Source organism: Bombus vosnesenskii, unplaced genomic scaffold (genome assembly GCF_011952255.1).
Source record: "Bombus vosnesenskii isolate JDL3184/JDL3185 unplaced genomic scaffold, Bvos_JDL3184-5_v1.1 scf7180000014788, whole genome shotgun sequence".
NCBI lineage: Eukaryota > Metazoa > Arthropoda > Insecta > Hymenoptera > Apidae > Bombus > Bombus vosnesenskii.
The window spans coordinates 16,814-31,702 of NW_022883644.1; the positions used below are offsets into that span (position 1 = coordinate 16,814).

General features: G+C 35.9%; 1 pseudogene; it reads left to right on the plus strand.

The window, feature by feature from the left end:
* The first annotated feature begins 14,771 nt into the window (after window positions 1–14,771).
* On the plus strand, window positions 14,772–14,889 carry LOC117240562 (annotated as a pseudogene).

Here is a 14,889-nt window from a genome sequence, read left to right on the forward strand (position 1 = left end):
AAATACAATTGGGTAGAATGACGGCAAACCGTTTAATTACAACTGTAGGTTTTAATTGCAATGTTTTTATGGATTTTCCCGAGGTTTCAGAGGGAAGGCACCGGTGTCCTCTTATCTCCGACATGTATATCTTGCAAAGCACCGTGCATATTTACTGTATATTGTAATGCATAAACTTCTGCCGCCTAACAAGGAGAGGTCACAGTTGTTTGGACATCGGTTCTTACAAAAATTTTGCTTATAAATCTAGGACAAAAATAAACCGATCCATATTCTGATGTTTTAGTCAATACCCATTATTTGGGAAGGTATTAAATATAATTAGTCCATATTGTGGAAACAATAAGTTCTATGGAGAACTTGTGGACTTGATTTATTAGACGGTATTGTTCGTGTCGTAACCGTCGAATATATTTAAAATGATAAATTAGAGTACAGATAATGTTCGCTGAGATGCTCGTACAGAGTATAAATCGCAAAGTAAAATTGCTAATTAATACTCAGTAAATACTCGTTAGATAATCATCGATAACTCGGTAGGTAGCTCATCAATACAGAAAGATACTAGATACTCGTAATCACTCGAGAATACTCGTAAAATACTGAACTCCTTTCTGAAATTCGAATTCGTCTTCGTTCGATGATTGCACCTAGCGGCGGCATTGTTTTGCCCGGAGTTTATTTGTCGTTACGTTTCGTGCATCAAGGCAATGTCCCGAGGCAAAACAACAACATGAGTTGCTCTCGATTCGCATCGTCCTCTAACTTATGTGACGCTACAGTTCTTATTAATTCTCGATTCATGGGGTGGGCAAACAGATGCTGCTTACTTTAATAGTACTCTTACAAATGACGATGAAAATTTTATATAAATATCAGAAATTATTCCGTCACATTGTGGTTCCTATTACTATCTCTGACATTTACTTTTTCCACCAAGTACACTTTCTGTGAACAGATTATAAAATTCGCAATCTATACATATCAAGAAAATTCCCGGAAGATTAGTTAATTAAACAAATGTTACCGTTAATTTTTTATTATTTTATTAAATACTATGAATATTCATACATTTAATTGTTAATTTTCCTATTAATCCAAGATAGGATGCAGCAGTTTACTATAGTATTAGTATGTAGCGACACATGAGTCATAGGACAATTTGAACCGGGAGCGACTCATATTGTTGTACCTGGAAGTATTAACGCTGTTTTGCATTTGCGAAGTTCTAGAATAAACGAACTCCAGACAAAAACAGTATCGTCGTTATGAGTAATCGTCAACCGGAATCAAATATGACCTTCTATAAGCCCGCCGGACAATATAAACAGACGGGCATTCTCTCTAGGATAGTCTAGAAAACGAACCAGTATAGTGAAGAATATAGCTAATTATCACCACGAGTCATACGAACGACAGTTACAACCGACCTACACTATCTCTGTACTTGTACTTGAAGTAATTTCAATATAATTGACTGTTACATTTCCACTCGTCTCTTTAATAACTAACACGTTTATTATCACCTCAAGTATAAGAAAAAGTAAATATAGTTTTGTTAATATTTCGAATTTTTTTTATTTCTATTGTATGCTCTTATCATTATTGTATGAAAATCATAAGTATCATAATGGAAATTTTCAAGTTAACCACGACCGAGGAAAGCATCGCAGTGAGATCAAACGTTCAAGTCCTTCTCACAGCTTCTTTTTCGATTACCGTGGTATTGTGTTTCATAAATTTTTATCACAATATGTTACGATCCATAGAGAATATTATTTGAGCGTTTCACGCCAATTGTACGAAGCAATTCGAAGGATTTGTAAAACGATCACTCGTAGAAATTGTACTACTATAACACATCAGCTCATGTGTCACTACTGACTCGGGAGTTTCTCGCCAAAATAACATTTACAGTCACCATATTGACCTGATCGATTCCTTGCGATTATTTGTTATTCTCCAAAATGACAAAATAGAGCAAAAGTCGTTATGCGAGTTATGCACTATAGAAGAAAGTGCTTTTAGAAATGTGTTCATGACTGAAAGACACGCTGGCAAAAATATACTGTATTCTGTTGAGGTTGACTGATAGAAGAACGAGTGGATGAATTTGCAATAGAAAAATATATTGAAATAAATAAAGGTATAAGTATAATATATAAGTTTATGCTGATTCAGATCCTTACTCTCTTAATGTTACAATACAATAGAATCGATAGGGAGCACGTTCATTTATAGCAAAAGGACATTACCAAGAAAATTAACCTTATAGTTTTAGCGAAAGGCTACAAGGAACATAAATAGAAATCTATTTATTAGTTCCTTTGTTCCTAAACCTTATAACCCAAAACAAATGTATATTCAAGGGTACAACAATATGGACCTCTCCTTATTTAGAATAATTTTTGTTGAAGTTGTCACCACTTCTAAGAAAACTCTACATCTGATCTTTTTAGTTTTCTCATGCACTGAAGCCATCGACAGCGTATAGACAAAAGACTTGGACGAAGGTAGACCATAAACAGCTGACAGGCGATGATGGCTTCGGGGTTTTCAGTTATAGGGTAACATTGCTAGCGTGCGGATGTGGACCAGCTCAAACTATATTCCCACTTGTACTTACACACTTCTGTATTAAAATATATTTTCTACCTTATAATTTATCCACGCGTTTCTCTGTTTATACATCTAGTAACCTCAACAATTTTGTTTCATTAAATTCTATTTTCTGCGTAATGGAGGTCTCTAGGTCACGAATATACATAAATAAAGATGTAGAGTTTTTTTGAAGTAGTTACTTCAACATATTCAAAGGGAATAACTTAAATATAGATAAACAAATAAATATTTTCTCAAATGAGGAAACAATTCAACGATATTTTTGATCGTATGAGGGGGGGGCGGGAGAAAAAGAGGAAAGTAAAAAATGATATGCAGGTTGGTAAAGGTTCAGAAGAAAAGTCTGAGATAAAATGTAATGATTAAGAAAAATGTGGGACATGAAACATGTTATATAAAATATACTTTATATATTCTAATTTGGCTCATATATATGATATAAAAAATGTATATTACAAACCATTTAGTGTAGAATATAAGTACTAATGTTTAATCTAAGTTTCTGTAATTTTGATAGTTTTGTTTTTTTTTTTACTTTTATATTTTTATATTTTCTATAGTTTTGTACTTTTGTATTTTTAAACGTTTTCTATAATTCTATATTCAAGTAATAGTATAAAAAGAAGAATACAAAGAGTATGGAATGGCAACGCATGTAACGGTACGTGAATGTTACGCATGCGCAAATAATCAGGAGAGGATGTATAGGAATCGAGGGTTCGTTGGACAAAGAAAACGTTTTTTAGGAATACGTTATGTTTATGTAAACTATATACCAAATAATTAAAGAAAAATAAATAACATCAGACAACTAATTAGTTATCCGAAGAGGAAAAGGAAAACATTTGCTAAATGAAATGGCGGGATCAACCTCCGAAAGCAAGATTGCGATGGTTGGCGTTAAAAGTTGGGTTGCACACAAACAATTTCAAATTGGAGTTCAACCGCTAACCGCGACAAGGCCACGGTGATCTTTACTCTTTTCCATACGCAGGCGGCACGTTATAAATAGAGATCTCACTCCGTTGGTCCGATGTTTTTAATTATATTTTTAATACAGGGCTTATCGGATCAAGCAGGATCATGGTTATTTGTAAACATTCATTGGCAAAGGCACGCATTACATCATTTAAATCCGCCATAATAAAAAGAAAACATATGATTACATGCATCTTGTAATAAAGATAATAAAAAGAGACTCACCATACCAACATAAGAGAAGATTTATAATGATTTACTATACAGGAGAATAGGTTTAGTTGAATAACACGAAATCCGTACATAGGTTTCTGGAGATCCAAAGACTTTGAGCACCCTAAGAAATTAAGGGAAGTTAGATAAATGGAAAAATTAAAATTGAAACATGATTATTTAATAAGAGTACCGTATTGAATTATATATTTAATACATGCAATTAAGTTAAAATGTTACAATATTTTGTCATTATTTGTTCGAATTTCATCAAATGCTTTTAAATAAGAAAATTTTGATAAAAACAAATAACTTACAGCATTAAAATAAAAAATTGTATTATCTTTATACCGTAATTTATTGATAAATTATAAATGTATTTATAGCTATAACATTCAGAATATTTTCAGGATATATCTTGTTTCACTTGCTAAAATTTTTTGGCGGAATGTTACCTAACATACATGATTAAAGCACACTCTTCTGTTAATCATTGATCAATTAAATTGGTTTTGTTCTTAAAATCTTAACGAATTCCATAATCAATGTTTCAGAATATATAGAAAAAAATAATTTTAAAGCGATCTGATCTGCATAAAAAGAGAACATTCTCAAGTTTAACAATGCAATGTTGTAATATTTTTACATTTATAAAAGAAATGTTGACATCTTTAAACAAAATAATCCATCAGCGCTTCACATAGTTTGGATTATTAAAATATAATTTCACTTGATACAATTTTTGGCGGATCAAAAATTTTTACCATTAATGAAGATGTAGATTATTGTACATTTGATAATAATAATAATTGTACAAATAAGTTATGACAAAAAGTAGAAGAGCAAATAAAGGTTTAATACTTCAATGCTTTCTTATCATCTATTAATGTTAATACAAATAAAGATAGGTTTTAACATATATTAACACATTGAAAAATTGTTTGTATATATAAGTAACTACGTGCTTCAAAACCTGTGTACCAATATTAGTGGTTTCCTGTCTGTTATTTCATATCTAATACAATTGTATATCTATACTCACAATTTAATTTACGAAATGTAACAGTGATATATGAGCAATATGGATATCATTAACTACTGCTGGAATACATTTGAAACAATCTTGGCAGTTCAATCTTCTGATTCCATAAGAATCTATACATACGTCTATACACGGGTGCTACCTTTATTTATTCTGCAACATAAACAAATTTATATTGTAATTTTACTATGGAATTTTACAAGACTATGATATAAAGAGAGCATATAATCATATATATACAGGGTGGTTGGTAACTGGTGGTGGTTGGTTAAGCACTGTTTGAACGTATTTCCTGCTAATATAATATTTACACTGGGATGTCTTTTTATTTTTTTATAGACAAGAAATTTTGTTCTTGTTATATAATATGACGAAGTGTGGTAAAAAGGTACTACGATAATATGGCAAATTTGTAAGTTTTAATTAAAAAAATAGGAATAAGAAAATATTTTACAATTAAAAATGAACCTTTGAAACCTATTATCTTGTGTCAATAAGGATAGAAATTAAATAAATTTCGTATATCGCATCGCAAACTGAACTATGAAAATTGCAAAGTTATCGTTATTGTTATCGATCCTCACGTAGGCCCATACCAATAATCACAAATAGGTATTTTATTACTTAATTTTCTTCGGTTTTGTACATATTCCTTAGTAGTCGTGTATTAGTATTAGATAAAGAAGTACGAACCTACCTACACAGTTAATAAAGATACAATTGAATTAAGAACATAAATTCTGTATTTTTGAATACATATTACACGTTTATTTCTCTTATCTACGATCTTGATCTACGTCTAGACCGTCTGGATCTACGATCTTATCTATTTATCTATTATACATATGGTTCGATATATTTGGTATACAACAATAATATAGGTGTTTCGATCATTCGCGGAGAGACGCGATCGCGAGATATCACGTCAACGAGAGTTGTAAGTTCTCGTTACGATTGAACAATCGACGCCACGAACTGATCGATTCCCTTATTTCGATTATGATAATAAGGGTAGTTCAATGAAATCTCACAGAATCAACACAACTAAATTAATGTTTATTGCACAACTTATTAACTATAAAATATAAATGGAACAACAAAGGAAATGTTACTATGGAATGCGCGATACAAAAGATGTGTAGACTGTTTGGCTTCTCGAAACGTTCTGATTCTTTCTGGAAGGCGACCCCCACTACCTTCGGATCACGCCACCTTCTTTTACGCCAGATCAAATAACGGCCACGAATCGACGTTTCTGGAGGTCGCTCTGCTTAATGAACCATGCGCTTGCCGCTACAATGTTTGTTTTGCCGGGCAGCCGCGACGATCCGTCCGCGACATTATAGTGCCGCGACCGACAGTGAAGAATATGATCTATGGCAAGCCGCATGGCGTAACAATAGGTTAAATTACATAAAACATATCTGTTTCATATTAGAATAACTTAAGCAAAATCTTTGGTTCTATAAGCATATATAAAATATTTACCTTAAATAAATCAATGGTTGGTCAAGTGTTACATCTTTTATATTAGTACATTCTCTTCTATCAAAATTTAACAGATTAACTTTATAATTCTTTGTTTAGCATTCATTATTAACTGATATATATATCCATATTGTAGGCATCCTTCAACCTGACGCACATGTGACCATGTGCGAATCCACAAAACGACTGTGTGATGCCTCGTGTCGGTCAACCACTATTACTTAGAATTGCTTACAGTACTGCTCGTTGATTGGCTACAATTCAGCAGTACAACATGGTACCTGCGCACATCCTTGCGCGAATATTTAAGAATATAAACGTATAATATTTGCACTTTAAGATTGATTAAATAGATATGTAAGTACAATTTTAACAAGCCGTCTTAACAAGATCTTTATGCACACATCATACATTAAACATGATACATGCAAAGTATGTATAACATTTAAGATACATGTATCTATGAATGTATAGTGAAAAACAGAAGTGTTCGTGTAGTTGCAATGTAGAAATAACAGAAGCAAAATTCCCTACATTATTTAAATACATGTCGGAGATAAGAGGACATCGGTGCCTTCCCTCTGAAACCTCGGGAAAATCCATAAAAACATTGTAATTAAAATCTACAGTTGTAATTAAACGATTTGCCGTCATCCCACCCAATTGTATTTGTTTGAGACTTGTGACAATGAGCTTGGGCTCAAGGCGACAATTAGTCGCCGAACGTAGCCGCGGTCAACGGGACGAACCCTCCGTCTAACAAAGGCATTGAGTAACCCTATAGCTCTTCTTAAAAGAAAGATTTGTAGCGGCACGTGGCAGTAAACATTCCAACGGTTTCTGTCCCGTAGCTCGCCACACGCAGATCCTATTCTCCGGGCAGGATGTTTATCAGATGCCGACGCGTCTCCGCAGTACGTGATCGGCTAGCCCGAGGACCGTTATAAACACTAATATCTAGTTACCTAAAATCCTTCAACAGATAAACAGTCTTTGTCCCAGTTACAGGAAGACAGGAGAGACCCATTTTTCCACGAACGACGTCTGTAACGTTGCGAGTGTGTGATCATTGTGAGTTTGTGTCAACTCTGTAACATTTTTGTGTGTGTCAATAAAAATAACTTCAGAGTAAAAAAATGGATAGCTTCAGTGAGGAATCCTTAACTGTCCCAAGCCCCCGCCACGAGGACGTCTCGGGCCCACATTGGGACTTTGACTCGACATATATGTAATTGTACAGCATAAGAACATTTATATAAATAATGTAATTGTACAATAAATGTACGCAGACATTGACATTATTTATTGTTAGGGAAAAATCGACATAAATTTCCTCTATATTGTCTATTGTAATGATCAAGTTTATTTCGTTGATTGGTGGTTCATCGGCTTATTCTGTTTTTGCCGAGCACACGCGTTTTTGTGGCTTGACGGTGAACTCGACCTAGGCAGTTTTTGCATAAAAGAATGTATGTGTGTGTTTGCAGAGAATGCCTACATGAAGACAAGAGGGCTTAGTCAGCGAGTTCAAGCGGACGTCTCTCTTTACCTGGCAGTTAAATAATATTTCAATCTCCCGTAATCTTTCAATCTCCCGTAATCTTTCAATCTCCCGTAATCTTTTAATCTCCCGTAATCTTTCAATCTCCCCCTATCATACCTACATATACTATGAACAAAATACTGTATCCGGTAGCAACCTACGCATAGGTTGCACGGACGCACAACTATAGGCAGAATTCATTCAAGCGATACCGGCAGTTTTTCGCGAATATCTCGGAAATTAAGCAAGTTCAGTCCTTGTATGGATAGGAAAAGATTTTTCAAAATATAGATTTGCACGACATACGCAAAAAACATCAAAATCGAAGTTTAGTCAGTCTTACTACAGTTTCAGTAAATAGTGAATATAGACTAATATCTACGTAACATAGTGTAATTAATATCGCAATCTCGTTATACAAACTTGAACGAACGTATAAAGTGTCAATTTTGAACGATCCTTTAGTTTTACGATTTATTTCTTTTTTGCTAGCCGAACCGTGGACGTCAACCGACATACCGGTGGAAGTGTCACACGCTCAAGAAAGGCCACCCGCTCAGAAACAGTAATAAAGTAGACGAAACATCCTGCATGCCATAGCTATCGAAATAATAACAAAACAGCCCCTCCAAAGGGACTAAAACCTCCATATAAAAACCCTCCTAAATTAGCGCTCAACACATTATTCTGTTGTAACACTTTGAACCGACACTCTGTTGGATTTATACAATAAAATTTCCATCAACTTATACGAAGTTCAATTTCAATCAGAAGCAATGTCTACTGTCCTCGCTCTCCTAACCAACATTATCATCAACAAATCCGATGGTTAGACACACCTATCACTAGCTTTCCTCCGACAGAGCATCGTCACAGAACTTTACTTATTTTTCATCGTTAGAATAGTCAACATACCTTTTTCGGGTTTCTACCCTTAAATCAATCGCTTACTTAACTTGTACGTACGCACCAGCGTAACTACCTCTTTACGAAGTTGTTGAAATAAACATTAATTTATACCTGTTAATTTAGTGTAAACTCAATTGAACCACCCCTATTATCGTAACAGAAATCAGGGGATCGATCAGTTTGTAACGTCGCCCAGAAGCCAGGAATCCGCCGAACTCAGGATATGCATATGTTGAGGTTATTCGGTGTGTAAACAGAGAAAACACGTGGATAAATTGTAAGGTAGAAAATATATTTAAATAGAAGTGTGATAAGTAAAAGTACAATTTGAGCTGGTCCAGATCCGCACGCTAGCTGTGTTACCTAATAACTGAAAAACCCCGAAGCCAACGTCGCCTATCTACTGTTTATGGCCTGACTTCGTCGCAGTCTTTTGTCTACACGCTGTCGATGGCTTCAGTGCTTGAGAAAACTAAAAAAGACCAGATGTAGAGTTTTCTTAGAAGTGGTAACCACTTCAACACCCTCCCTAAAACTCTACATCCCTACAAACAATTATCTCAAATTTACAAATTATCTCTTAATATTTTCTAACTCTTGCGGTAAATATCTGAAAATTAATTTGTCAATGCCTTCTCAAGTACATTTGCCAGCCGCCTTTCTCTTTTCCATACAAATTAATTTATTACACAAAAAAAAAACTAGAAGACTAAACAGATCATGTAGAGTTTTTCCTCTTTTTTTTTGAGAAGTAATAATCACTTCGACACCCTCCCTAAAAACTCTACATGTTTACAAACAATTACCTCTTAATATCTTTTTTACTTTTCAAACCTAACTTTTTCCTTAAATATTCAAATCTCGGTTTTGGCAACGCCTTTGTACATATATCTGCCAATTGCTCTTCGCTTGTTACATACGTTATATCAATTTCGCCTCTATTGTATAAATCTCGCAAGAAATGATATCTTACGTCAATATGCTTACTTCTTTGATGGAATTCTGGATTCTTAATTAATTTCACGGCACTAGTATTGTCTACACATAGCATATACTTAAGGATCTCTAATTTACATTCAAGAAATATTTTCTTTAGCCACATAATTTCTTTCGCTCCTGAGGCTGCACTGACATATTCAGCTTCGGTCGTAGATAGAGCTATACATTGTTGTCGCTTACATTGCCATGTGATGGCCGCATTCGCATACTTACATACAACGCCTGATGTCGACTTTCTTGTTTCTTTGTCGCCTGCATAGTCAGCGTCGCTAAAGGTTTCGAGACTGCCTGCTTTTGTATATAAGAGTCCCATGTCTGCGGTCCCTTTTATGTAGCGCAAAATTCGTTTGACTAATTTCCATTGATACGGGTTTGGATTCTCTAAGTGTCTCGCCGCTATATTTATTGCAAAACTAATATCTGGCCTACTTCCGGTTTGTAAAAAGATTAAGTTCCCTACGGCTTCTCTGTATGGTGCGTTACAATCATTATCGCCTATGTTACTTTCGTTCCAATTAGTCTCGATAGGTGTAGAAACACTTTGCCTCATTCATATTAAATTTTTCCAATATGTTTTCGATATACCTACTCTGATGAATGAATATTGAACCATCTTCTAATCTATTAATTTCAAGTCCAAGAAAACTCTTTACTTCTTTCGAACTCGTAATTTTGAATTCTTTATTTAAATCATCGAAGAATTTATCAATTAAAGATTCGTCTGAAGCTGCTACCAGTCCATCGTCTACGTATATGGTCATCAACATTAATTTGTCGTCTTCTGTATAAATATAAAAACAAGGATCTGCGTTACTCTGATAAAATTTTAAGTTCGAGATAAATTTTGTGAAACGTTCCGTCCAACATCTTGGAGACTGCTTTAAGCCATATAGGCTTTTTAGCAATTTACAAACCCGATTTGTACCATCATCATCATCTTTAGGTTGTTTCATATAAATATCTTCTTTCAGACTTCCATATAAGAATGCGGTTTTAATGTCGAACTGTCCGAGGTGTAAATTATTTTTGGCTGCAATACTGAGCATTAATCTAATTGTGTCAAATCGAGCAACGGGACTATATGTTTCCTTATAATCTATGTCTTCTTTCTGTGAACACCCTTTTATTACAAGTCGCGCTTTATATCGTTCCGAGTTGTCCGGATTTAGCTTTATCGTTAAAACCCACCTATTGCTAAGTACCTTCTGATCTTTAGGTTTTTCTACAAGTATCCACGTCTTATTTTCATGGTGCAATTTCATTTCATCATTCATAGCTGTTTCCCATAACTCTTTCTTTTCGGATCTCATCGCTTCGTTAAAATCCACCGGTAATTTTTCCGCTACGTACGTTACTGGGTTATCATAAAAATCGGTTCGTTTGATCTTATCTCTATCTCTCAATTGTCTCACATTGTCGCTAGTTCCATGAGGTTGTTTTTCATGTTCACTCTCTGCACTTTCATACGTACATGCTCTATCGCTCTGCGCACTCACATCTTCGCGCTCGACAATTTTCGGTAAACTTAATTTTACGAATTCCGCATTTTCTAGTTCAGGCTTAAATATTACGTCACGGCTTAATATTACATTTTTTACTGTTGGCACGTACACTCGATACCCTCGTCTGTCATCTAAATAGCCTACCAAATATCCTTTGTTAGCCTCTTTGTCAAGTTTTGTCCTTTTCTCCGCAGGTATGTGAGCAAAGCACTCAGTACGGAAAACCCTAAACTTTTCTAGATTCGGCGGTTTCCCGTACGCGCAATGTTCACAGAAAAAGTTATTATCCTCTACAACTTTCATATTTGAATTCTTTAAGAATTCTTTAACATGTCTGATGTTCTGATGACATAGCCGTTCGTGCCATAACTGCAATGTGTCCGCGTTTGACTCCGCTCTATTGCTAAAATTACAAACTGACGGTATGATAACTCGCATATCTACTTTATACAAATTTCCGATAACCGAACCTCTTGCTATTATTTTCTGATTTTGTAAAAATATGCAATTGGTCCCTTCCTTTGAAATACAAAAATCTATGCCCCTTCTTGCGACAGATCTAATCGAAAACAGATTTCTTTTCATACCTGGTACGTATAGAACATCGTTCATTGTACATGTTACCCATTTGCCGTCCACAAAAGTCTCTACTCTGATTTTTCCTTTGCCGCACGCATCCATGAACCATCGCCGATCTCTACCTTCACCGTGTTATCGAATTCTTCGAAAACGCTGAACCATTCCCGTCGTCCTGTCATGTGATCCGTAGCTCCTGAGTCGATTATCCAAACATCAGGGTTTGCCGTTTGTATCGCTGAGGTACTTCCTAATAGACCAATTCTGCTGTGATCCCGATTTTGGTTTCTAGGTTCCTGGTTGTCTCTACTGTTGCTTCTTTTGTTATTTTTAAAACATTTTTTGCTGGTGTGGCCTTTCCTTTTGCATATAAAGCATCTAAAGCAATCCTTCTTTAGATGGCCAACTTTTCCACAGTTAAAGCAACTTGGTCCTTGTTTCTCGTATTCACGTTTACTTGACTGCTTCTGCTGTTCCCTTTTATAATTATTACCTTTTGTTACCAGTGCCACCGATGTTTCCTGGTCGTCTTTCTTCCATCTAATTTCTTCCGTCATCAGCCTGGTACTAAGCCTGTCTAAGGTCTTCTTTTCTTCTTCCACGGAATCCCACGCACTGCGAACATGATCGAATTTGTTTGGCAACACTGATAAAATGCGTGCTATCAGTATTTTCTCGCCAATTTCACTCCCAAGGACTTTCATCTTCGCCGCTATGAGTTCCAACTTTGACAGGTTGTAAGAGACATTTTCAGATTCTTCCCATTTAAAATCGAAGAACTGCTTCTGGACCATATTTAAATTCTCTGTCATATACTGTATTCAGCTTTTTCCACATTTCATGTGCTGTCGTGCAACATAAAAGAAGATCCAACGGTTTCTTTTCTACTGAGGTCACGATTAATTTTCTCGCTAATCGATCTGCTTTCAAAAATCTTTTACGAGCGATTTCTTTCTCCGCGCTGTTACCTGGATGACACAAATTCCCTTCACACACGTTGATCAGGACGTCATCTTCCTCCAAAAGTGTACGCATAACAAAACGCCACTGGAGCCAATTTTCTTCGCCGCGTAACATCTCGAACTTCGCACTTGCTGATTCCATTTTAGCACTATCCCTTATTTTACTAAGCACATCACTTTAACAATTTATTCACTTCATGTTGCTACCTTGCAATTTACAGCCCTGGGCCCATAACCTGTTGAGGTTATTCGGTGTGTAAACAGAGAAAACACGTGGATAAATTGTAAGGTAGAAAATATATTTAAATAGAAGTGTAATAAGTAAAATACAATTTGAGCTGGTCCAGATCCGCACGCTAGCTGTGTTACCTAATAACTGAAAAACCCCGAAGCCAACGTCGCCTATCTACTGTTTATGGCCTGACTTCGTCGCAGTCTTTTGTCTACACGCTGTCGATGGCTTCAGTGCTTGAGAAAACTAAAAAAGACCAGATGTAGAGTTTTCCTAGAAGTGGTAACCACTTCAACACTATTGAAGTGTAACTTCGCCTTTTGAATAAAGTATTGTTCATTCGCCTATCTTTTTTTATATATATCGGAGATGAAAGGAAAGCCGAAGCCTTTTCTTGGAAATTTTGGGAACATCCTCTACTCTAGCCTAGATTTTATCCTAGCTGTAATTGTTCAAGATTTGTGATAACGAGATTGGGTTCGAGGTGACAATTGGTCGCCGAACATAGCCACGGTCACGGGATGGACGTTTTGCCTAACGGAGGTCTGGAGTGTATGGGTTTTCCGAGAAATGTGGTAGTGGCGGCATGCGGCCTCGGGAGCGGGCCTAGCCACGTGTGATGTTGCCTCGGAGGTGCTGATACAATGGGACATACATTGTATTAATAATCAAACTCGAGGTAGAAACTGCCTAGCAACGGTGTTTGGAACTTTCTCGATGTTTCCAACGAGTATGTATCAAACTTCAGGCACAAACTGCCTAGCAACGGCGTTTGGAACTTTCTCGATGCTTCCAAACGAGTATAGAAAGCAAATGCAATCGTACAGCGAGAAAAATCTCCACGAGGCTGGCATTCGTGCGATTGTCTTGGAGAGTAACACATCGAGCATTTTCAACAATCGTATTTTTGCGCCTAAGATTAGTCTACGCTTAGTAAAGAGTTATTCCGTTGACCGTGGATTCGTTTAAACACAAAAACGTTATTAATAGCATTCATTAAACTTATTATTCGTAAATCATACTATTCATTAAACTTACTATTCGTTAAATAAGTTTAATGAATAGTGCTAGTCTAATGAATAAGTCTAATGAATAGTTTAATGAATGCGCTATTAATAAAGGAACTTGTTTGGATTCAGAAGATGGATACACCTATTGGCAGCCACATCCACTATTTCTATGTAAGTTCGACCAATATGACGTCTTGTACAAAGGAATCGCCACAAAAATTCAAGAAATAAAAACCAATAGCAACCCGACGCTACCGGGTTTTGCCTTTACGACTCAAGAAATTACCTTTATGCTAACCAAGGCTGGAGAACAGCCTTTGTGCGGATACACCCTGTTATCCATGTACACCCTGTATTATAGAACACCCCAAGCTCTTTCTCCTAGAAACGACTAAAGGAAATACATTTATACGCAAACGTAAAACAGCAGTCGAAAATTTGGATATATTCGCATACGTTAACTCAAAATTCATTTACGTAGAGAAACTGTCAGAAGGCAAATAACGGCACTCTATCAGGATATATTGACACTAAGATACATCTCGGAAAAGAAAATAATAGAGAATGCATTAAGTCTAGCAACTATATTACCTGGTGAATTTGCGTATGCAATAACCAAAACTCCAGGACACATGGCTTTGGTCGTAGGAGAAGCAGTACACATAGTTAAATGCATTCCAGTTCAAGTGAAAGCAGCCAACGCCCTGGCCGCGCTGAGTGCACTCGTTCTCGTTAGATCACGAAAGTTAAGCAGCGGCGTGCAGGGATAGTACTTGGATGGGTGATCGCCTGGGATTCCGTGTGGCGTTGGCG